General features: G+C 36.6%; 1 long non-coding RNA gene across 1 annotated transcript in view; it reads left to right on the forward strand.

Moving 5' to 3' along the window:
• Positions 1-14,184, forward strand: part of LOC311585729 — an 853,274-nt gene extending 839,090 nt beyond the window's left edge. Inside the window, exon 6 of the long non-coding RNA XR_014775320.1 lies at positions 14,082-14,184. This is a non-coding gene — a long non-coding RNA (uncharacterized lncRNA). The remainder of the gene's footprint in view (positions 1-14,081) is intronic.
• Positions 14,185-26,276: the final 12,092 nt, after the last annotated feature.

Raw genomic sequence — 26,276 nt, forward strand, 5'->3', positions numbered from 1 at the left:
GATGCAAATCAAAACAACTTTGAGATCCCATCTTATACCTGTCAGAATGGCTAAGAATGGCACATGCTGGTGAGGTTGTGGAGAGAGAGGCACACTCCTCCATTGCTGATGGTAATGCAAACTTGTACAATCACTTTGGATATCAATATGGCACTTTCTCTGAAAATTGGAAATTGTGCTACCTGAAGACCCAGCTATACCGCTCCTGACCATATACCCTAATGATGCTCCACTATACATCAAGGACAGTCACCTAACTATGTTCATAGCAGCTTTATTCATTTCAGGCTCACCGTGAGATTCTACTAATACAGCTTTTAAAGTTATTATTCTATCTCAGTTAGAATTCTATCTGAACTACTATCAATTAATTATGTTCCTTAGCAATCTATTATCCCATTGTATTTTTTTAAAGCATGTTTTATTACCCGTGTTCATACATAATAATAGGTAAGAAATAAAACCTGGTATTTTCTTGATGATTTATTTTTTAGCAGCTAGACAGTTTTATGAATTTAACACGAACTCCCAAATAGTCACAATACTCATCCAAAATAATGGTTGTTACTATCTCATATTTAAAGATGTGAACCGCTAATTATATGTCTCAACATATCCAGATAGGTAGTTTCAGAGGTTAGAAAGTATGTGTCCAGAGTCTGAGCTTTTAATTACTATCCTGTAACAATTTTTATAAATACATACTTTATGTCCAAATTTTATCTATAGACCATTTAAGGTAATGCAGACATGATCACAGTTTCCTGCCAATTTGACTTCATAGGCACTCCTTCCCTGTAGGAGACACTTAACACATACTCTGCAATGTCATGTTCCTGATCATTGGGTATGGAATGAACTGGGAAGTTAAAATGGATGGGAGAAGAGGTATTTTGCCTGCCTTAGGTCAAAAGAGTTTAAGACTACAATCTTTCAATGATAGAGCACAATGCTTAACAAATGTCATCTGCACCTATTTATGACTTGGCCCATCGTTCCTACACACAACTCACCCTGATCATCAATATAGGAAATTCAACCATGCACAAACACACTTCCCTTTCTCATGATTTGCAGCCATCCTCACATCTTCATCATCTTTTTGTCCTAGTAAAATGCTTACATGTACCAAGGATAGGGATGAAATCCTTCTTTTTTTTACTCATATTTGAGTAAATAAAGCATAAAATCTAATTATATCTTTCACTATAGTAAATGAAATAGAATAATACAATTAATAATAATATAATAATAGTACTAAGAACAACAATGAATTATAGTATCCCAGTGTATTGGAACATGTATATTATAAAGGAATCCTACAGATAACCCATACCTAGGCAAGTTTAGTTTTAATAAAAAAAGAATGTTGTCCTCTAGAATATTACTTTTATATTATTTTAAGCACTTCTTCAAAGAAAGCAGTATAGATTGAATTCAGAGTTTCTCAGATATGAATACTTCTGTCATCCAGATCACCTAGAGGTGCCAAAGCCTGCCCCTCATCATTGGACAATTATGGAAACATCTCAATGGCCTGTATTCTAGCTTTCTAAGAGACTTCATCAAATGTATAGATTTTAGGAACGATGCTTATAAACTCTGCATAATGAAAAGATAAAGGGAGTCAGAAATAGGAAAGTAAGCTTTTTCTTTTTTGATAACTGGGTAGAATTCAAAATGGAAAGCACTCCTTTCCTTTTTAAAGAAAGTTGTTGATGTTTGTCTGATATGATTTTTGCTCTGAAACATCTTCCTCAACCCCATGGAATCTACTTCATTCTACTTGACTGCTTGCTCTTTTCCTGTATCATCTGCCCACACAGAAGCTAACTCAAGGAAGTTATAAGGTAGAAGTCTAAGAATTATTTAGGAAACTATCCAGTGTTTGCCCTGAACTCTTCATTACGATCCCATGAAAGCCTTTGATATGGTGAGAGGTGAGCCAGCAGTCTAATCAGTCCATAGGATCAGTTATTGCCTACTCTTTCTCTAGAAGTTGTCACTAGGATCAGTGATAGAGGAGGCATAAGATCACATTTTGCCTCCTCTTTCTCTGGAGGCTGTCACTATGGGCAACAATACAGGAGACGTATTTTTGGCAACGTGGACAATTATCTTTAAGAGTGAAATTTTGCTCCACTGAAAAAGATGTGACAGTGCCCAGGCTGCCCCCTTGAACTGTCTGGCACTTTGTACAAAAGGCAAATCTGTTAAAAATATTTTTAAATACTTCAAATTCTCTCTCAATTTTTTCTAAAGTGTCAAAGAATGAGATATCAAATTCTAAGAAAGAACAGAGGCTAATAAGCCTTACAGAAAGCAATTTTCTGAAAAGTAAAAAGAAAAAAAAAAGAAATAATGTAGTTTCCTAAAATTGAAGAACATTATTCCTTCAAAGAAAATGTCTCAGTGTCCTTAAAAATATCAGTCCCTGTTAAAACAAAATTGTGTCATTTTTAGCAAAGTAACCACAGATTTGCCAATTTTGTAATTGACTTGGTTGGGTCATCCTGTTTGACACCTGTGGGGAATTTCACCACAAGGCATTCTTATCAATGTTTAATAAATTCAACAAATTAAGAATTGTAAATAATAAATGACAGAAAACTTGCAAAGTCAATATTTGGTTTAACATAGTCATGGGAAAACTAACACTACATGTGCACGTAATTGGTCAGAATTTAAAGAAATAGAGATGAAAGTTGAAAGATACTCCAAAGATATAAAGGTTTTCAAAGTTAGAAGACTGTATGCAACCTATACCTTCTATGGCTAAGGTAGTAGGGTTCACCAAAAAGGCAAGAAATCGTACCCTGGTGTCTTGGTAGAACTGAGTGTCATCCTAAGAATGGTGCTGCCATGGGGTTTTTCAACATTAACATTAACTTTCAGATGTCAAAAGGTGTGAAATAATAAAAACTTTTTAAGTAGATCAGTGACCAGGAACAAATAACTAATTTTTGAATTTGGACACTTGTAGTTTGAGATACATTTTATGTTATTGACTACAAACACTTGAAAAATGCTGATTTTTGCCAACTTTTGGACAACGATTTACTGTTACTTCAGATAAAAGACTAACCCACCTAGCTTAAGGCCTTACTGAACATCCAAAACAATTTCCCATTCAAAACACAGTTTTCTCCTACATGTTCTCCCTGGAAAGACAAAGTTGGGGTCTACTTAAATACGTAATGTATGGTGGTTGCTTGAAATGTAAAGTTACCAAAGATTAGAATCATATGAGTAAGGAATTTCACCTGAAGAGTTGTTTAGAGTACTAGAATGAATGGGGAAAGACCCACCTGGACTGTTATGCCACCTTCTGATCACAGCTCAGATCAAACAAAGCATGCAAGGCGTGACAGAAGGAAGTTTATTCTCTTTTCCTTTTCCGGAACTCCCTTTTGCTGTCCAGTTGATTGACTGTTTCTGAGAATGATTCCTTCCCAAAAATCAGAATCAAATGTCGAGGTTTGCATCATTGACCTTACATAGCAGTTTTCCAGAAATCTTCCACATTTTCAATGGCAGGTTGGGATTGAGTAGACACTCAGCCTCCTGCACTGGTCAGCCAACATACTGTGAGCTTCTCAAGTGTGAGTCATCCACTATGCAACTACTCTGAATTCTGAGGCACCAAGTTAAGGATGAAGCAACTAACAGAGTCTCAGCCACTCAAGTGTGAGACACCTGTTGTTACTATCTTAAGATAAATTAATTTAGTGAATTCTTTATATATGTACTTATATATACATGAATATGCATATATCTATATGTATGTGTTCATCTCCCAATTCTGCTTCTCTAGAGAAGCCTCACTAATTTGGCATGTTTGACTACTGTGGTCTATAAGCTAACTAACCAGTACAGTATGTCCAAATTAAAAAAAAAAATTCTAATGGGCACAGAGGAGCAAAAGGTCAAATAAAAACATTACAGCAACAGTTAACTGCATTATTAACATAGCACAACTCAGGGTCATTGCTTTGGTTGCTACAGAAGTTTACGCAGCAGTTATCTGATTGAATTAAATTGGGTTGTTTTGTTTTCATTTGAAGAGCCCAACTTCTGTTCCTTCTCAAACTTATGTCTCCTCTCTTACCACTTACAGCTTTTAAGTTAAAAAAAAATTAGAACGAGAGTAACAAAAAAAAAAAGTAAAACTCATAAAAATTGTAGAAGCCAGTAAGACACAACAGGGAAAACAGATCTGTTTAGGAAGATAATTTGAAAGGCAAATGTGTTGACCCCCCTAACTGCTGGTTCAAATCATATGTGCATGAAAGAAGCCTGTGTAAAATCAGTATTCATTTGGTTGGCTGCTTCTCACTGGTCTTAGGCTATGGCTGAGAAGTCTTCTGACACATGCCCTTCATTCCTATATTGACTCATCCTGAGTCTTATCCTCTGACAGTGTTTTCTGTCACTTCACTGATATATATATATATACTCACTGTTATCCTGAAACCCTCTGCAGTAAATCTAGCCATAAGAATCTTAAATGCCAAGATAAACTAAAAGGCTTTATCATGTAAATGTGGTTTAGTGCCCCACATATCATAAAAATGTAGGCAGCTGCCTATAGTTTGTGCACACAGGGGTGCTTTCCGGGGTTTATGGCTGTAAACCAAAGAGTAATTATCACCCATAATTTGGATGAGTAAAATATAGTGAGAGAAAAGTCTAAGTCTATTTACATGTAACTAGATCCACTTAGCGGCCAGGAAACAAGGCAATAAAAGCTGTCAGTGACAAATACTCATTTATTTCACAACAATGTCAATGCAGAAACAAGACACAAAGCCCCAAGCTAATGCTGAACGCAAGTCTAGTCAAGGGACAATTGTTGGAAGGATTCAGAAGACAGATAGATGAAGGAGTCGACTGGAAGTTAATCCAAGGTCATGCCTTGCTCATTTCTCAATCCTGCAGAGGCCTTCTAGGGCAGTGCAGGAAAGAGGCAAAGCCCCTTCTCTTTCTGTGGACGTCTTCCTTTTCTTCTCCATCATTCCCTGCCTCTAGTCTTTCCCTGGACACCACCCCAAGCCTTTTCTCTCTGTCCTGCCTCAAGATGATGGTCATAGTTGCTGAGGACATTCAGCTTTTAGAATTTCCACTGACAAACTTTTAGACCCTGCCTGAAATCCAGCTCACTGAAAGGCCTGACTCTTCAGAATGTTCTGTGTCTTAAGGGTCATGTACTCATGGCCCCTTATCTCCGTGCCAAAAATGTCTTCCTCCTATGCTTTCATGCTTAATTCATTTTGCTTTCCTCATTTGTTTCTCTAGAATATATGCTTGGTGCATGCCACAAGAGTTTACCTATTTTTCCATGTTCAATTTCTAACAGGATTTAGAATAGTATGTGTGCTTATTTTAATACTCAGATTAATATATAATGTCATATATATATCAAAATAATGCAATGTATAATATATACATAACACTGCTACGCTTCAGGTATGTGTGAGTGTTTTTGTCAGAGAGTACATAAAACTCACTGACACAGAATAATATTATGTAGGAGGGATGGAAATTATTCCTATTTTATGTAAGGAATTTGGGGGCTTGGGTAGATTAATTCATTCTCCAAAGATAAAAAAGCTGGAAAGAGGAAATGGAGTGTCTACAATCTAGATAGCCCTGTGCTACCATGTGTTTTCTTTGCTGGGCAATGTATTTACCTAATGATAAACATTTATGAAGTATACAAAGACCTGAATTTAGGGGACAAGCTGTATCTTGATCTATAGGAGGGAGAAGAGATATTTTACAGGATTTTTGTAGGCTTGGATTGTATGGCTTCTCTGAGAACAGTTGCCTCTCATATTTCATCTTCAGTGTCTAAGCTAATTGTTTTATTCCCTCTATGCTCTTAGTCTGATAAAGTATCTTAATAAAACTGTGTTATTCAGGCAAGTGCAAAACATCAAAAGTTAGGATTTCTTAAATTTTATATAGAAAACACAGTAGTGTCTCATTGTTCCTAGAGAGGTATTTTCTCAGTAACAAATGAGTAAATAAGTTCTGTGATTAAAAATAACTAAAGATAAATAATAAAATGTAGCAAATAAGATTACTTTGAGACATTAGAAAAAATGAAAGTTGTGTATTCACCCCAAATTGTGAGGCCATATGATGTTTACTAAATGTTGTCTTCCTGTATTTTCAGGGTCTTTTATACTTATTAGACTGCTTAAGGCTAAGTTGAATTTTGAGCATCAAATTAGTAAGTTAGGCAGCAAGTTAGTAAGAAAATTTTAAAGAATTAATGACTGCATTTTAAGTACTATTTTCAAGGATTTTTATTTAAGTAAAAATGTAATTTTTCCTACTTTACCAGTAGTGAGTGAAAATTTACATTATTTTTCCAATTTATATTTTCATCCTTCCATTAAAATATATGAATATCTAATGTCATTTATTTGCTTTTGATTTGAAAGAGGACTTAGGATTCTCTTGCTTAATTTCAAGGGGATTCTATATAATGCAGAACAACATATAGAAATTATGTCTTCTCTATCCAAAATGTAGCTCATCAACACAGTTATTAATCAGCCTGTTGTGTTCCTGTATTTCTAAATGACACAGATCTATATGCTGTTGTAAATTCTTTTTTCTTTTCTTTTTTGTAAAGATTCATTTATTATTTATACAGTATTCTGCCCACATGTGTGCCTGCCCACCACAAGAAGGCACTGGATCTCATTACAGATGGTCGTGAGCCACCATGTGGTTGCTGGGAATTGAACTCAGGACCTTTGGAAGAGCAGACAGTGCTCTTCACCTCTGAGCCATCTCTCCAGCCCTTCACAAGGATCTTTATCATCTGAGAAATGTACACCAAATGAGAATTAGAGTGGTAGAGGATGGAGAGATACAGTTATTACATGTGGCAAAATAGAAATCATTTATGTAAGAACTGAATGACTAAGCATTTAGATTTAGAGATTGGGTAATTTTCAGGTACATGTTGGTATATCACCTCATTTAAATATTCTCTTCCTATATTGGAGGGGCAGAAATTAATTTATTTCTAGTGTTGACCAAAACAGAAACTGGAATTTCTGCTTATGAAATTTATACTTTGATTAAAAAAAAAAAAAAGGAAATCTGAGATGTGAGAAAATGCCAGATATGCCACCATCACAGTTGTGCTTGAAGGAGAGAAGTCATTTTCAGCAAACATTTCGAGCCTATTTGCCCAATTAAAATATCTCCTTTGTTTTGTGTTTGAAGCCTCAGGGTAGGATCCAAATTATTTTCATTTTGTTTTCCTTCTGTGTCTTCTTTAGTTTGCTCAACAGTGATGTTTTCTGAAAGTCTTTATTTTCTTTTCTAAATCACATTAGCATCGTTTTTCTTCTTCTCCCTATTATTCTTTGTCTCTAACTTCTGCATCTATTGAGATAATTGAGCTACAATAATACTAATACTGCTCATCACAATAATTATTTTATAGTTCTTCTTCATGGACATTGCTAAATTATATATGCTTACCATCTGTACAAATGGACCAGCCACCTCTCTTGTTGACCCTATCTTTTGATTCTTTTGGTTTATTAGTGGAAGAAGCGTAGTTTTGCAGAAGTTAAAGGAACCTGAGGTGAGGCAGAAGACCATGTGATATGGATTAAATAATCCTTCTAGTTAATGAAACATTGTCGCCAATAGCTCCAAATATTTCCAGGGAGAGTGATGTAGCATTCTGACACAATAAAAGAAGCATGGTTGACTACAGGAAAGAGGCCAAAATGCTGTAGTATCATGAAAACATCATTCACATAAAATCTACAAAACCTTAGTATATTGTTCAGTCAGGTGCAAGTTTTTCACTTCTTAAATATTATTTGGAAATCAATATATTATGGGGAAGTGGACAAGACACTTCCTTTTGGGGAAATTTAGGTTTTTGTAACCATAAAATTTAATTTTTTGTATATATTTGTTTCAAGAATTAATTTACATTATACATCCAAAACTGTTAGCAGAGTCCATAAGATATCATAAGCATTAGTAATTACTATCACCAATCTACAATACACATAAAATATCCTGGGCAATATGAAAAATACAAAAATATATGTATCCTGCCTAGAGCTTGAGATGCTCTTCAATATAAAATTCATTGTAAAACAGAGCACACCAATCAGTATGCAATTAAGTGCTCAATGATATGACGGAAATGATAAAGGATTGGGTGGATGTAAGGTAGCGATACTTTATGTTACGTTACAGAACGCTGATTATTGCAAACGTTTCCGGTACTTCCCAAATCTAGCATTCAATAATGGACTAGTCCCACCACATACTGGCTGTTTTAAATGTCTCACATTGAGTCCCTCGTGTTATTCTGCTCTGCATTTGTCTCCCTCACCATGTAAGTCTCGTGCATCATTCCAACATAATTGAACTTCCAATAGCCAGGAAGTTCTTTATCATAGCATATACAGAGCTTTCTCCAGGAATTTGGGATAACATCCATGCTTCTTTCTGAGAGCTTCAGGCATCTGGGCTCTCGCTGCCTCCCCTGCGGCCTTCTTGTCCATACACTGTCTTGCTTACCGACATGGAATCAACCTCAATCACTCATTAAAGCAGGCCTGATTTCTCTTAGTTTTGAGGAATGTTGCATTTTTTTCTGTTTCTTTTGCCTTGAAAGAGGCATTGCTGACAAATTAACTTTATTCTCATCATAAAACTCTCCAGGCCTGCCTTCACACCCCCATCCGTCACAACTGCTGCCATTACTCCTAGTACTTAACTTTCTGTTTCTTATTTTAATGGAGTATGTCTATTTATTTCTTAACTTCATTTTTAAAGGTTTATTTATTATTACACATACAGTTCTCTATCTTCCTGTACACCTGCACACCAGAAGAGGCCATCAGGTCACATTATAGATGGTTGTGAGCCACCATGTGGTTCCTAGGAATTGAACTCAGGACCTCTGGAGGAGTAGTCAGTGCCCTTACTCTCTGAGCCATTTCTCTAGCCCTCTTCTTAACTTCTTCATTTTGTTTCTTTTGTTCACTATTTGTATTACCATAGCAGAGAGATGGTGGTTTCTTAAAAGCAAGGAGTGCATTGTCTCAATCACAAAGGTATCATTTAATTGCAGTAAATATTTATTTTTCAAAATGGACAAAATATTTTGTTTGAAAGTCTAGTTTATTAGATATTAGAATACCTATACTAGCTTGTCTCTTGGGTCTGTTTTCTTGGAAAACTTTTTTCCAGCACTGTACTCTGAGGTTATGTCTAGTTTTGTTGGCGAGGTGTGTTTCTTGTATGCAGTAGAAGGATGGATCCTGCTTGTCCATCCATTCTGTTAGTCCATGTCTTTTTATTGGAGAATTGAGTCCACTGATGGTGAGAATTACTACTGACTAATGACTGTTAATTTCTGCTATTTTATTTTGTTTTTGCTGCTGTGCAATTATTTATTTCCTGTGTTTATCTCCTTGAATTGGAACTTTCCTTATAGTAATTTTTGTAAGGATGGATTTGTGGATAGATATTGTTTAAATTTGGTTTTGTCTTGGAATACTGAGAGTTTTTCTCAGTATAGTAGTCTAGGGTGGCACGTATGGTCTCCGTGGGGTTGCAGGACATCACTCCAGACTCTTTCAGCTCTATTGATAAGTCAGATGTAATTCTGATAGGCTTGCCTTTGTAAGTTACTTGGCTCTTTTCCCTTGCAGATTTTAATATTGGTTATTTGTCCTGTAGATTTAGTGTTTGATTTTATGTGTTAGGGAATTTTCTTTGCTGTTCCAATCTAAGTGGTATTCTTTAACAACAGAAAGCCTTCAAACACATGAAAACTAAACAACTCTCTACTTAATGATCTCTGGGTCAGGGGTGAAATAAAGATATTAAAACCTTTCTAGAATACAATGAAAATGAGCGCACAACATACACAAATTTATGGGACACAATGAAAGCAATGCTAAGAGAAAAGCTCATAGCCGTAAGTGCCTTCATAAAGAAATTGGAGAGATCTCACAGTAGTGACTTAACGAACACCTGAAAGCTCTAGAACAAAAAGATGCAAACATATCCAAGAGGAGTAGACCACAAGAAATAATCAAATGCAGGGCTGAAATCAATAAAATAGAAACAAATGAAACAAATAAATAAATGAAAAAATAGACGAAATATGCATCTGATAATTTTCCCTCAATTTGTCTACGTTCTGTTGGATGGGTTTGAACCAGATTCATCCCTAAAGTGGACCGCATTGTGAGCACACCTAGCTTTCCCCCTCACCTCAGATCATGGCCTCTATTCTATGATGCCGTCCATGAAAGGACACCTTGTTAAGATTAACAGGGACAATACAGCTCTTTTCCCTTTTCGCACGTTACAGCTTATCAGTTTTTTTTCCTTCTATCATGTCTGCACACTTGTGCAACACTGATTGCTTAATTCATTTCCTTGTTTTTTTCCCAAAGGAAGGCAACAATTTTTTTCATTTATGCAAGATCCTATAGCATATGACTCTAACCTAACAGATGATTAGTAATAACATTAAAAATTTAGCATCGTATAATCAGACTTTAGAAGCATGAAAGAATGCAATCCAATTTCTGTGCCTTATCATACACTAAAGATTCAACAATGATGTCGAACCTTTTACAAGCATTTCAAGAACTGAACTATTTTTGGTTCCTTTATGCAGCACTATTGTAGGACTCCAGTATGACTGTTTCCAGACCAACAGCATGCAATGAAAGTCCTGTAACTAAGTCCAATGCACTAGTATGGATAAGTCTAATATAAAGTTTGTGAGAACAAACCTTGCCAGTGGAGTCAGCAAGTCACACTACACTCTTTGTGCAGGTGTCTCTTGCCTACTGTCCTCTTGTGTCCATCATCTGAAGTAAATCATCCTGACCACTTCCTTCTATCCACTGTTTAAGGCATAAGACAATTTCATATCATGTCTCATATCATGTCTGAACCATTAGGGTGAGAAGCAGACCCACAAGTGGATGAGCTCTCTCTCTCTCTCTCTCTCTCTCTCTCTCTCTCTCTCTCTCTCTCTCTCTCTCTCTCTCTCTGTCTCTGTCTCTCTGTCTCTGTCCCCCCCCTCTCTGTCTCCTCTCTTTCTGCCTTCCAGCCTCTCTCCTCTCTCTGACAACACTGAAGAACTGTCATCCGATTAGTGCCGCTGTGTAAGGGACTGTGAAAGTCTTCTCCTCACTCTCTCTTTTGGTAGAAATTTAGTTAGAATACCCCATATACTAGCAGATCATGCAAATCCACTGCTCAAACCAGTGAAAAGCTTGATATATTTGATTGGTTATGCTCAAAACTTTAGATCCAATGGAGTTTATTCCTATGAAAACACTTTTTAAAGAGATTTTTAAATACCTATTGCATATGTTTAATATATATAAGTAACTTACTTTGGAAAAAAAGTATTAGAGTGTCCTAAATATGCTGGTTTTACAGATTAGTTTTATGGCATAGTAAAAGCAGAAAGAGAGGGGAAGATAATGTAACACATACACACATATGTGTATGAATATTTATGTTTGTGCATATATATCTCATATATAGATATTATCCTGTGGACACAAACTGGTCCATTTGAAAATGGACCATCTTATTAGCATGCCAGCTCAAGTATGTTTCTTTGTTCAGTTTAAAAAAATATTTTTAAAGTTGGTTTCAAGCAAGTGGTATAGCAAAAGCCTGTGTTATTTTAGATGGTCTCTGGCACCTCCCTGACCAACAGCTCGTAAGGCTGATTTCATACCCAGTAGAAGGATTTTTGCTTACTAAACTATGGCTTTTTGGAAGAATGTTATCTACCAATTCAGGATATTACCCTCTTTGAGTGGTATTTAACGCAGAAACTCCTGTGTCTACAAAATACTGAGAATAACTGACATCTTTACACTTAGCCCTCCCAGGATACTTATACAATTTCCTATAAGGGGCTGGGATCTTGAAGAACAAGAAGAAGAGGGAAAAGTAAAAGATCCAGAAGAAAGGAATGACTGTTGATTGCCACTTTCTGGCCATGATAGAGCCATGGCGTTCAGGGTCTTACAGTTATCTCCACTGAGCCTGACTAGGTCTGGCAACATTCAAACATAAAATGGGGAAAGGCTGGAGGAGCTCTGTCCTTCCTGCTGATGGACTGGATGCTGAAGGAGTCTAGGGATGGATAATCATCATCTTAGGTTACCTTCCTGTAGATGTACCCGCTGGGATGAAACACGTGATCACGTTCTAACCCCGTGCTCACACACATAGATGTCCTGGATATAAACAGGAAGTAAGAACCAGACTAAGAAGATATATATGTGATAAAGTCACTTGTAGGGAAGGAAGGGGGAGACCAGTATGAGGAAGGTAGCAGAGGATTCAGGATGAGAGTAAATATTATTGCATTATGTACATATATGAAACTATCAAAGAGCAAACATAATAAAAACTGGTATCTTAAAAATTACATATATTACATACATTCATTGGACTACATTAAACTAAAACTCTTGAAAAGTAGCTTTATACAAATTAAATATAAGCTAACTAAGACATTCCAGTAGGATGCCCTAAGGCATCCACGAGGGACTAACTCTCTACTACTCATTGCTTATTTCTCCAATCTCTTTGTGATTGGGCATTATGGTAACTTCTGTATAACAAAGCAGAAAGACATAGTGAGGGCTTTTTCACTATTGCAGAATTGGAACCTTTAAGCTCTTGACTCCCGACTTCCTGTAACCTCTTGTCAATCAGCGATTGTCAGTGATCTAACTTGGCGAATCACTATAGTTCCCTCTGCTCTCTAACTGGGAAGCGTCTCAGTTAGGGTTTCTGCTGTGATGAAGAGACACCATGGAAACTCTTCTGTAGGAAAACATTTAGTGGGGCTGGCTCACAGTTTCAGAGGTTTAATCCACTATCATTATGGTGGGAATCAAGAAGGTATGCAGGGAGACAGGCAGCAATGGCGCTGGAAAGATAGCTGAGAGTTTTACATATAGAAAGGTAGGCAGACAGGCAGTAGGAAGAATGACACTGGGCCTGACTTGATCATGTGAAATTTCGAAGCCACCCAGTGACAGATCTCCCCCAATAAGCTCACACCTCTCAATAGTGCCAATCCCTATGGTCCTATCAGGGCTATTTTTATTCAAACCACCACGAAGAGTGTTGGACTTGTGGGCATTTTTAAACCCTTGCCAAGGTGAGAGAATTGAGAGCTTCCTTACACAGTCATGAACATTAGTTATTGAGACATTCCTCCCATTGTGCAGAAGCTTCATGCTTAGTTGTTGATGTTGTGCCCAGCCGCACTCTAAATCCAAGAAAAGCATAATCCAGCTCTCTCTTTTTGTCTCTGTAGGGACACAGAGCAAGTTCTTCATAAAAATGGACAGTGTTCTATAAGTACCGCGCTCTAACTGATTGTACCACCGGAGTACTAGATAGATGTTCTAAGTTAATAGAGATGAAATATGATAGATAAGGATTTTCATTCAGAATTTCTGACTCAACAAGATAGGAAGGGTGTTTGCTTCAAGTTTGCCAAATATGAATAGCCAGATCACTTTGAATGTAACAGTCATATAATTCCTGATTATTTTGTGTTTCTTTGTGCTGTATGTAGTTTATTGTATTTATGTGTAATAATATAAATGTATGTGTTTAAAGAGAAATGTAATAATAAAACTCAAAAAAAGAAAACAATAACAAAAACAATAACAAAAAACTTGCATCCAGTGACACTGCTCAGCTTCTCCTGTTCCACTCCCACCGACTGGTCCTTTCTCAAACAAAAAGGCAGCAACACCCTTGGTCACAGCTTCTCAAATGTGACTCTCAACTTGCCCTTGCCTACAGTGATATTCAATGTTTTTTTTTTCTCCCTTTTACATAACTTGAGTGTGTATTGGCCTTGCCGCTTGTCTTCATGTTCTGTAAGTTGACTTTTAGAACAAAAAAGTTTCTGTTTTATAGTCCTAAGCACACCATATCTGAAACAAGTACAAAGTGACTTTGCTGGAACTCAGCAGGCTTTTCAAAAAATGTCCCCTTTTCTCCCATTCCAGGTCCTAAGAACACTATCATTAAAGGCCGAAAGGTGAAAATATTTAGAAAAGAAGGTAGCGGACATGGGCCCGGAAGAAGTTTAAGCAGCCCTGGACTCCAGGCCTCCCAGCTTGTTTCCAGTCAGCAAGCGTTCTTTGTCACAGGTAGGTCGTTCTACTCTCATTTATGATTTTTTATACATGGCTCTTTTTTATTTTATGGCTCTTTCATAGGAAAAAATTTATTGTTGTTCATCTCGGAAATGTAAAACCATGCTTAACTTCTAGGAGACTACTTCCTCATGGCTCTCTTCATCAAAATAATCTATTAGTACTAAGTGAGTACTTATTGTGGCTATCTTCTGGAGGAATTCCCAGGTGTGATTTCTTCTCCGGCTCTAAAGAGAAACCTTTTTAAGTGCTATACTCTGATTCTTGCCACAGACTCAACCTTACGCCTTTAACCTCTGAACCTTCCTGGATGTTAACATTCTGCTTTTCTTTAAAGGGGTGGAAGAGTACTTTTATGCAAGAGGAAGCAGGCACATTTAAGCTGATGCAAAATAGATAGCAACAATTGTTATTTACTCCTGTCATCATATTTCCTTAAGGGAGACAAACTCGTTCTCATCTGAGGGTAGGTAGCTTGCATGGAAGCCTTTGTTCTGGAAGCACTTTCCCTAAAGTACATCCATGTGAGGGTTATAGACATTTTACTAAGGTGATTTTTATGTTATTCTCTTGCTCCCCCTTCTTGTATATATCCTGACAAATTTGAAAATTACCAGAAGCTATAGGTCCATGATCTTTTAAAGAAATGACACTTAGAGTCTGTTGAATGAGAAAGTAAGCCTTCAGGATGGACGAGAATCTCCAAGGAAACAGAAGGACAAATATAATCCAAGCCTGTAGGAAAGCTTCCACCTGCCAGGCTATTGAAAGACTTTTGTGGGATAAATCTAGGAAGACAAATCACAGATCAGGTTTATTTGGGCTCATGGTGTCAAGTCATAGAGGTTGAGACTGCAGAATTTAACATTTAACATACCATTTGTACAGCCAACCTTGGCACAGAATATAAAATTATAAAATGGAGAATTTCAGTCTTAATAATGTTGAGTGACAAACATTTTGGAGGAAATGCCATTCATACATGTTTTTACTCAATTCAAATGGGAAAACTGACAACAGATTAAAGTATGAGTAGCACAGAAGTCCGATTGGGTGAAACAATAAGTTTTCGTGGCATTAACTTAGAGGATTAGGGGTGCAGGGCTACTAACAGAAGAAAGGACTCAAGGGACAGCTGCATCACTAAAGCACACTGTAGACTGTATCATCAAAGTTAACACCTGGAGCACACTGCATAGCCACAGGCAACTCAATAGGCTGAATTCTGTCCTTTCCTGGAGACTCAGTTGGTTTGAGCTCAGTTGATTTGTGTTTATTTTAGACAGTTAGGCTGATCTCCACTGGTTTCTAGAGGTTTGCCCATCTGAGTCTCTACCTAGTACCTTGTCTTGCCTTTGTTGCTTCAGGCAAATAAGCATGTTTGATAATGGGCACTGTCACTCTTTATTATTTACTCTAGTGGAGGGAAGGACCTGGTGAATCTGGTCAACTTCAGGGACATCCTGAAGCAGTTTTGAGTTGTTTATTTCCTGCCTTAGTGAGCTTTCTTGCTAGATGGAATGTTTCAATATCAGAGGAAGCTGGTATAAAACAGAAAAAAAAATGCAAGTTTTCATTGTTTATCTCCAAAACCATGAGTATATACCCTTCACTGCCTTTGGCTCATTCTGTAAGGCAAATATCTAGAAAAATTGATGTCTACATACTAAAAGATATACAGTTTTTCCATTGATGAATTTTCTATGCCTTGACATAGTTAACATCTTTCAGGACTCCTTTGCCTTACTGGCCTCTCCTTCTTACAGGATTTATGTCACTGTAGTGGTCTATTTTTTGATCCCGCCTCATAACTTCTGCTTGGTCTGTATTGCATTAGGCAGATCATTGCAGAGCCCTAGCACCACTTGACAGTTTTTCGTCTTTCACAGTCTGAGTTACAATATTTAATTCTGAACAAGACTCTTCTCTCTACCCTTGAACTGAAATTCAGCCCTCATCCAAGTAAACTAATTAGATTCCTTAAATAACACATCTATTGCTTCTACCAGTTCATAAAATTTTAGATGCATCCCATTACCTTAATTTTAAACTTGAGGTGCTTGAAGTTCTCATCTCTGAAACCAGAGACCATGGCTGCATGGTGTCAGATGTATCATGATTTAAATTATTGCGATTGTTTTCATTTTTAATATAATTTATTCAGATTACATCCTGATGGTTATATCCTTACTTGTACCTTAAACCGTATTTATTTTCTGCATTTTAATGTATAGGTGGGTACGGGTATTTGTATAATTGTGTGGGTTAGGTACGTGCTATTGCATGTATGTGCAGGTCAGAGGAGAGTTTATGGACTGTTCCCTCCTTGTGGTCCTCACAATCAAAATGACATGTTGAGAAGAGTCTTCACATTCTGAGCCATTTTGTCTGCTCCAGTCATTGCATGCATGCATGCACGTGCGCACATGCACACACACACACACACACACACACACACACACACACACACACACACACACCATAATTGTTTGTAATAGTTATCCTGAATGTAACAGAATTCCAAAGGCTCAAAATTCTCTTGTAAAGACAAGAGCTAAGGTTTGGATGCCATTGACTGGAGGATGTGGGAGTCCTCATTTGAAAGCAGCCCCCCTCCAAAAGAAACTTTTCTGTCTAAATCCAAGAAAATAGTCGACACATGTGGTATGATTGGACAGACATGGATGCGTTTCCACACTCGTTTGGGTGGGTAAAATGAGTAGCAATACTCCTTAAAAAAAAAAATCAAGGGAAAAGCTTTCTTAGTGCTTTTCTTTCCTGAAGGGAAAAAAAAGCTGCCTACCTACTTGGTTTTATCTCTGGCCCCAGGGCTTTATAGTTTATTTCAGCCAATTACAATAACAATTACTGCAGGAGATGCTTACCAGAACAGGCTTCTGCTGCTCCAGTCCCCACAACTCCTAGATTGATTAAAACCTGTCAACTTCAGGTTTTCCTACTGCAATGCCTACTCTGCCTCTTCAAGTGAACACTTGATTATCAAAATTTGTTCTTCTGAAAGTTTCATGGACACGTTTTAGCACATCATTTGAAGGCCTTTATATCTTTACCAAATATAGTTGGAAATTGTTTACACCAATGAAATTATTATTATGCAGGATTTAACACCATGCTTGCTTTAGTCTGACATAAGGACTTAAGGTTGTGCTGTGGTGTGTTAAAATATTCCCATAATGGATTCCTACTGTAAACAGAGTCATTGCTGAGAGAAAATGACAATTCTCAGCAAACTAACTTGACATATGAAAAGCTCAGTGAGGATGCAGATTAATACATCTTTTGCATTTAAATTACTATGTATTTTTAAAAGAGAAAAAGTATGCATTATGTGGGTTGTTTGTGTCTTCAAATAAACGTCCCAAATATATCAGGACGTGCCACCTAGTAACTAGGTACATTTCTCTTTTTCTGACACTGCTAGAAAAATAGTTTTCATGAAGACTCAAGGGGGCAAATTTGGCTATTTGAATTGTCTCCTTAAAAACATACCCTCTCCCTGGAAAATTAGTGTTTATGTCTACAGCTAGGAAGCAAGTGTTTGGTCACTGTCCAAAGTCATTCACAATATTCTTTGTATTGGTATGTACCTTGATAGTCTTCTATTTGTGTGCTGTCATCTCATTTATATGAAACAAAATTGATATAAAATTATTTCTGATGATATATATCCTGCAGGCTCAACATTTGGGAACTGGAAACAGGGTGTTCTAGCTTGCATTCTAGTGCTTTGATAAATACCATGACCAAAAGGAAGGTAAGGGAGGAAATGTCTTACTGGGCTGTCCTTCAGGTTGCAGTGTGTCACTGCAGAAAGACCAGCTAGTGCCCAAGGCTGGAGCTGGAAGTAGGAACTGATATGGAGAATGATGTTCCCTTTCCTGCTCCCCATAGTTGCTCAGCCCATTTTCTCATACCACCCAGACCACTTGCTGCGAGTGTCCCATCCAGGGTAAGTTGAGCATTCTTTTGTAAATCACCAATCAAGAATGCCACACATATTGAACTATATGACAGTATTATAGAAATGTGTCTTCAACTGAGATTCTTTCTTCTCAGATGACTCATTTGTTTCAAGTTGACAAATACAAAACAAAATAACACACAAAAAGGTATAAAACTTAATATATGTGTTTCTATTTTTCTTGAACCTTGATATATAGAAACTATTAGAGCACTGGTGTTTTGACCAGAGTCTACATGAAGAAAGTCTAAGCATTTCAATGTGGCATTATATTTTAAAGCTATATAGAAGAATACTCACACAAGGACGTTTCCAACAGTCACAGATTAAGCTGCTTCTTCTTCTTCTTCTTCTTCTTCTTCTTCTTCTTCTTCTCCTCCTCCTCCTCCTCCTCCTCCTCCTCCTCCTCGTTCTCCTCCTTTTTCTCCTTCTCCTTCTACCAAACTTTTAAATATTTCATTTTTAAAACAAATGTATTAGTTTCTTATATAATTGTGTGTGTGTGTGTGTGTGTGTGTGTGTGTGTGTGTGTCTGTGTGTGTGTTTTTTCCTGTTCTCTCCTTACTCTATGTGTGTCCCAGGTCTACAGTGCTGGTGGAAAAAGCCTTTATTTACTAAATAACCTGCAAAGCCCCAGATATTGTTTTTCTTATTTAAAAGTTGTAACTGATGCAAGCTTATTTTCCAATTACTCTCTCCCAATTCTCTAAAACATGAACCATAACTACATATTCTGTAAAGACATACAAATTATATGACTGTGGAGTTCATAACAAGGAAAGCTATTACTGTAGTGCAAGGAGATAAGGAAAGGTGCTATATCTTTAGAGTGAAAGAAAATGCCAGTTACATAACTAGAAAAAAATGAAGTCATAACTGATTAAAGTATGTGCTTTACATTAAAATGTTATAACTTACAGTGGATATTGCTTTATAGCATACATGTCCATTTTGTTTTTCTGCAAGTCTGTTTTTGATGGTTGAAACTGTAGCTTAAAGAATATAATAATGTGCCAACCCAAAGTTCAAGAAATTCAATGGTTTTAGGACTTTGTTCTTTTTATTGTCAAATTGTGATACTTTTACTTTGTAGTATTTCCTTAATACCTTCTCTTTTTTAAAAAAATACTAGCTTAATAGAGTATATTGCATTCAAGCCAGGCAAATACTGTAGTTGACTCCATTTTACTGAAATGACAGGAAGAAAAAAAAGTAAATTTATTCTTCATTTGTGAAGAGAAGGGTATATCAGGAGAATAGTGGCTTTGTTCTTGTAGGGATGGGAGTGGATTGTATGTCAGTCTGAGGATTCAATTATTATACAGAAGAATGGTTTGTTAAGATCTGGGGAGGACAAAGAATGGTGTATGAAGAAGAGACAGGTAAGATGGGAGAGGGAAAGAGAGACAGGAACAAAAGCAGGGAGGAAGGGGTGACAGAAACTGAAACAACAATCAAAACAGACACCTTGCTATTCTAGGTGTAACACACCTCCTCCATGCACGTCTTTATGAAGCCATCAGTTATAAAAATTACTCCATGGTGCTTTTGGCACAGGAATTAGAATTGTTATTATTAGTTTTCTTATACATGCACACAGATATGGAGGAAAGACCAGTCAGAGAGCAGAACAGTAATTGTAATATATTAATTTACATCCTGGAGATGACCGTTCCTCACAGCATATGGCTATATTTTCCAATTTGGTTGAGGAGCCAAAGGACATAAATTTGGAATACATAAAAAGACTTTCAGAATTAGTACAAGAAGTTTTCTCCTTCAACCCACCATTTCAGTGATATGTACAGTTTTTTTTTTGTTTTTTTGGATTTTGAAAAAACTTTCCTAGTAATTTTGACAAAACTACTTTTTATGACATCATGGCCAATTATACTTATAAGGCAAAAGAAGGACTATAACAATGTTAGTTAAGGATTATATTTATTATGGCTTGGAATTTGTTTTTCATCTCAGAGAATGAAAGAGTAGCAACAGGAATTTTTTAAACATGTTAAAACATGTTACCCAGACCCGGAAAGACACACATGGTATATACTCATTTAAGTGGATATTAGCCCAACATGCAATACTTTGAATATCTTCCAAAGATGTTGTAAAGGCTTTCTTTCCAGTAACTTATTACTTATTAAAGTAACTGACTGCCATTAAATGTGACCCTGCACAACCACTTGAGGATAAATGCACAGAGTGGTGCCTAAAGGTAGACACATAGAGCTTTTGTTATATAGATCTCAAATAGGCCACCCCAAACTACATAGCACTCTTGTTTAAAACATATATTCTTAAGACTCCCTCTAGCCTCATTCTTTGAGAATTAGCCTGTAAAAATATAAAGTCTAGGAAATTGTTATTGTATTTAGTGAAGCTTGGCCACCATCCTGAACCTTGAACAGTTCTAGGCAGTTTTAGACAGCAACGGAGGAGATAATTTAAGATGTTGTCCTTTATCACAGCCTGGAGATACTGCCATTTAATGATGCTTATGGCTATGGAGATAGTCTTCTTAATTGTTTTGCCATCACTCCAAAGGATTCTGTCCTGGCACAGTACTAATGACTGAAACAGGACTAACAACAGCAACATCATTGAGAGTAAGAAAAACAAAAGACATTCTCACTCGCCAGTAAATAATCAGTCATTATACACTCATTGGGTTACTAAAACAGACACAATGGTATCTTAGCATGGTGGTTGCAGTCTTAAGGGAAAAATGACAAACATTCTCCAGTACTCTGCTGGAAGAAGAAAAAGGAGGAGGAGGAAAAGGCAGAGGAGGAGGAGGATGGGGAGAAGGAGAAGGAGGAAGATGAAGAGGAAGAGGAGATGATTCATTCAATAAACACCTGCTGAGTCCTTAATTTTCCTGATGCTTTGGTCTAAAATATTGTTTTCATTGATTCTTCTGCAAAATACATTCAATAATCTCTTCTGAAGTAAGGGACTCGAGAGACTATTAATGTCTTGGAAAAATGGAATAAAAACATAATTTTTAAGTTATTTGGTAACAGGGAATACTTACCTACAAATTATGTAAAATCAATTAATTATTCACTTTGTTATAAATTTAGTAAGAATTAAATAAGACTTGGCAAAATAGAATGTGTTTATAAAGTGAATTTTCAATTTTGTAGCTTTAGTTAATTACACTGAACACTGTGTTCTTAAGTTTATAAATAACCAGTTATAATTTTAGCAACAGTATTTATACAATATTAAAAGATGCCAATGTCTACATGGAAGTTATCTATAAAATTACTGCCTATTGTGCAGACCTATGAACAAACTTCTTTTCTATCAGGAAATGTAGCTTCAAAGAATGTGTAGCTCACTGTTTCATTTATTAATATTAGAATTATTTTTATTAGAGTACATTAAATAAATCCTTTCGATCCTTAATATAAATGGTGCTTAGTGCTACCAAGAACAACCTAGCTAAGTTTCCAGTGTCTTTACATTTCAAATAAATCAGCTCAAAATTTGGATATTCTATTTGATGGTAAGCATCCCCAGAAGTAAGAATGATAGTAGGGGTATTCTGTAATAGAGTAAACTATTTCTAAAATACAATAACTGAAGTTAACCAAATCCCTATGATCTGCTTGGAAAAGCATCATAAGTAATGATTTATGATTTAGCTGAATTTGTAAGGACCAAATGTTAGTGTCACAGATATTAATACACTTAATACTTTTTCCATGTTCTTCTTACCTTGAAAATGTTCACAATTAAATGTTGATGCACATTTAAGTTAATTATAAAAGGCATGTTGAGTTTAAGCTAAGACAAAATATGCAAAGAGATAATGAAAAAATATGTAACAGACAATTAGGAATTAATGGAAACCTTGCAATAGAATTTTATGTGAAATGTTCACAATAGCTTTGTTAGAAAGACAAAAAAAAATACCTTAACTAAATGTCCAAACATTAGGACAGTGTTTTCTATATTAGAATAACCATCTTATTTATTTTTGTCTACTTTCCCACTAGTATTAATGGGGATCTTTCAGACTTTAACTGTTAATATTTCCTAAAATTAAATTAAAAAATGGCATTCTTCATAAGGCAGTAAGCCTACTGTAGCTCAGTTAAAGATGATCAGAAAGCTTGTTTAGCTACTGAAACAGTATTTTATAAAAGTATAGCAAGGAACCATGTTGAGTAATATCTGATGAGTGGGGGCAGAGGAGACAATGTGAGAAGATGGAAACCTGGTAAGAGTAAGGCAATTCTTTTTAACATGACATGACAGGATTCCTGCTCAAAGAGGACAGGCTGGTTCGAACAAGCTAGAAGATGGCAGGCATGAAAAGGTTGTTCAAATATCAAGGGCAGTAAGAACTGGGAGGTAGAGGATTGAACACGACAGACTCAGGATGTTTATTAAAACTGCTCTACAAACAAGGAGCCCAAGGACTGGGTCTGTTTTTTAAAAGGGTTTACAGTTTGGCCAAGGAATGACTCTTAGTTAATGCTATGCAAATGTTGGTGCTCTGGATGAACTACCAGAGCATTGTTCAACATCTGTGCCTTCCACAGGTGCCAGCTTATCACAGGGATGAGCAGGGCCTGACAGGAAGCTGTTCTGCTGAAATGTGCGGGAAAGCATCGAGATTCTTCACATGCAGCCTAGTAAATGTCAGTGTTGTCCATCTGTCTTCCACATCCTCACCTTTGGATAGCACCACTGCTGTTCTCCCCTGAACCATAACTCTCATTACATTTACCTGTTTCTGCTCAACTGCTTTGACCACACTGTGGAACTAAGTAGCAAATATTGAAATTGGTCTTCTTCAATGAAATCCATCTACTTTGTATAGATGGTCTAAACCTGGGTGAGCAGCAACTATCTACACATAACTTGATTTCGCAGAATGGCTAAAAGCTGAAGAAATCTATACCATGCAAATAAAATGAAAATCTGTTGTAGCATGTTTAATGATATTACTAGATGATAAAATCCTTGAGAAAAGAAATGCCCAAACTTGTTTTCCCAGCAACAGGAACAACACAGTAGACCTACATAAATGCTTTTGGGGGTTATAGTCAGCTTAAAAGTCAATAATTGGATTGTACTAATTCAAAGTAGGAGTCATAGAATCAAATCCTTCCAGAAACCACTTAACTCCATCAAATGCCAATGCCTTAAGACAGTAAAGACTATCATAGACACAGAGGGGCTGGTAAGCCTGATAGTGACCACTGTTCCTCAGGGAAGGAGCAAGCACTTAAACAGAACCCTATGAGATTTGTAAACTTTTCCAAAAGAAACCCAAACATCGAGATCACTACTTCTCAGTACCCCTCAATCATTAGTATAATAGTATAAACTTAAGAAAAATTACCAGAAAGATCCCTGGGCCAACTTGGTCTGTCATGATCACCTGCACATGACCTTAGTGTTTCCCTTCCTAATCTCCTGTTGTCTTTTGTCTCGGAATGTCTTGGAAGTGTGTAAATCAACATTGAGCATTAGCCCCACAAATTAGTAACAGACTGAAAAGAAAGCCACAGGAACTCAAAGATTTCAACTATCCTTTACATTATTGAACCCACTACTTTCTGTAATTAGGAGCTGGTATTAATCATTAATTAGAGGTGGAACCCTAAGTGAATGGTGTGAGTTATCTCCATGGGAACACCACTGGTTTACCCCAAACAAGAGTGAGTGATAGGGAATATAAAAAACAGTTTAGTGTGCACCTTGATAAATCTGATTTGGATAACTAACATGTATAAACAAACAAACAAATAGTGTACAATCTAATTTATGTGTCTAAATCAGTCTCTTCTTTCATCCTTTGCTCTGAAATCCTTGGTGGTATGTTTCTGTTTGAATGTATACCCTGACCTACACCGCACAGAGCAGTCTTCCCCAACTGTATCATCAAATGCTGAAACAAAAGAGCAGGTGTGCAGGGTTCACGGCGATTCACCCGGAAGTGCTGCTCTCCTGCAGCTTGGGTGAAAAAGTCCTGCAGGCTTCTCATTTAGAGAAACCTCTTGGCTTTTGCCTCCAGACCTGACCAAACCTCTAAACGGTGGGAGTGAAAACCAGCTACATTTTTGTTGTTATTATTGAGGTTGTTGGTGCCAGGGGAGACAGTTGTTAAGTTACACAACAGGATGAGTAGTAGGGAATTAATGATGGGAGGAAACAGGGAGCTGTGATGGTCTGAACGGCTGGGACTTTTCTTACCAGCTGTCATGTGTTTCCCCCGCCCCCATCTGTTGAGAAATTTGAAATACCATCTTGCTGCTGAAGTGCATAGGAAAGAATGTGCTGCTGGTCTCATCCTCACGTGCTGCTTACACTTTACCTGATATTTAAGCAGAAACATTTACACCCATTTTGATGGCATGATGTAAGTGTTTTCGATCTTCATAGTAAAGCCTGAGAAAAATCTCTATAGAAGATATGGGCAATTGAGATTATCTGGAGGTAATTGGGGGAAAAAAAAAAGAATTGATTTGGATAGAAATTTGTGAATATAAGAGCTTGAAAAAAAAAGCAAGCAAATTCTCTTTTCTTAGCTGGATTAATTCATTTATTTTAATGACAAAGGATTTTATTCTCATTACAAGTAGTTAAATTTACTCTGTGCCAGACATTGGGCTAAGATGGTATTGCACATGATCTCATTTATTCTTCCTGGTCTATAGAAACTATTGTCTAGGTCTATATTTTTCCAAAGCCATTAAAAAGCATAGCATCACTCAGATAACAGACATTATTAACTTCTACAAATAAAAACAGCACAACAATAATAGCAACCAGATGCTTTCCAATGGTGGTGACACAGGCCCCAGTCCAAGAATTTTATATATGCCACTTAATCATCATTGTTGCCTCAGAGTTGGTGTTTACATTTGATGGGAGAATGTAATCATAGAAACACTAATCACCTACCCACCTTCTCCCCAATACTTTATTCTTCTGAGCTATAAAACAAAAATAAAGCAAGTTTCTCTGAGGGGAAGAAAACCACATAAGCTATGTAATAACATCTACATGATATCTCCAACAAATATTTGCTTTGGGAACTGATTATTTCCCTTCCACATCAGTTTCCCAATTCATTTTTATAAATAGTTTTGCTTTACAAATATAGAGCATGGACATAGTTACTTAGTCTTCATTTCCTAAAGGTAATATAAAAGCCCTACTATCACCATCCAGCATAATTTGTAAGTCAAGTTACCTTTATACCTAAGCCCTATAAATTCTTTACTTAGTCTTCATTTCCTAAAGGTAATATAAAAGCCCTACTATCACCATCCAGCATAATTTGTAAGTCAAGTTACCTTTATACCTAAGCCCTATAAATTCTTTACCTAAGTGATGCTTTGTCCTGTAGCTGTTGTCTTATAGTTCATCTGTTGGTATAGCTATAGGGATCAAATTATGCCTGTTTTCATTCAAAGACACATACATACTATACATACACATACATATAAAATGTTTGAGTAACTGTCAACACATCTAAGAAACATTTTTTGTTTAAAAAAATATATATAATTAAAGAGCAAGCCTACACCCTTAGAGAATAGCAAATGATTATAAATAATCAAAAATCTATCAACAAAAATGTAAATTGCAGACCATGTCCCCTGGAGGCACTCAGAGGAAGGATAGCAGGTCACCAAGAAGAGACTTGATACCCTATGAGCATATACAACAGGAGGAAATCCCCCTTAGGAACAGTCATAGGGAGGGGAATAAGGGAAAAATGGGAGGGAGGGAAGAATGGGATGATACAAGGGATGGGATAACTATTGAGATGTAACAAGAATAAACTAATAAAAAAATTTTAAAAATTGCAGATCTCGTAGCATCTCATCTAATAGCTTGAAGTTTATGGATTCCTTTTGATGAAAATAAATAAAGACAACTGAAGACTAGACCTAGAGTGACTAATGTAGCACAGCAAAGGAAGTGCGTCCTCTTCTCCTATTTAAAAATAATGACAGGCTCCCCTAGAACTTGCTTAAGTAAGTGACACTCAGAGAAATAGATTGCTGTACTCTGACATATGGTGCACT

The sequence above is a fragment of the Acomys minous genome (assembly GCF_964271855.1).
Source record: "Acomys minous genome assembly, chromosome: 16".
Taxonomy (NCBI): domain Eukaryota; kingdom Metazoa; phylum Chordata; class Mammalia; order Rodentia; family Muridae; genus Acomys; species Acomys minous.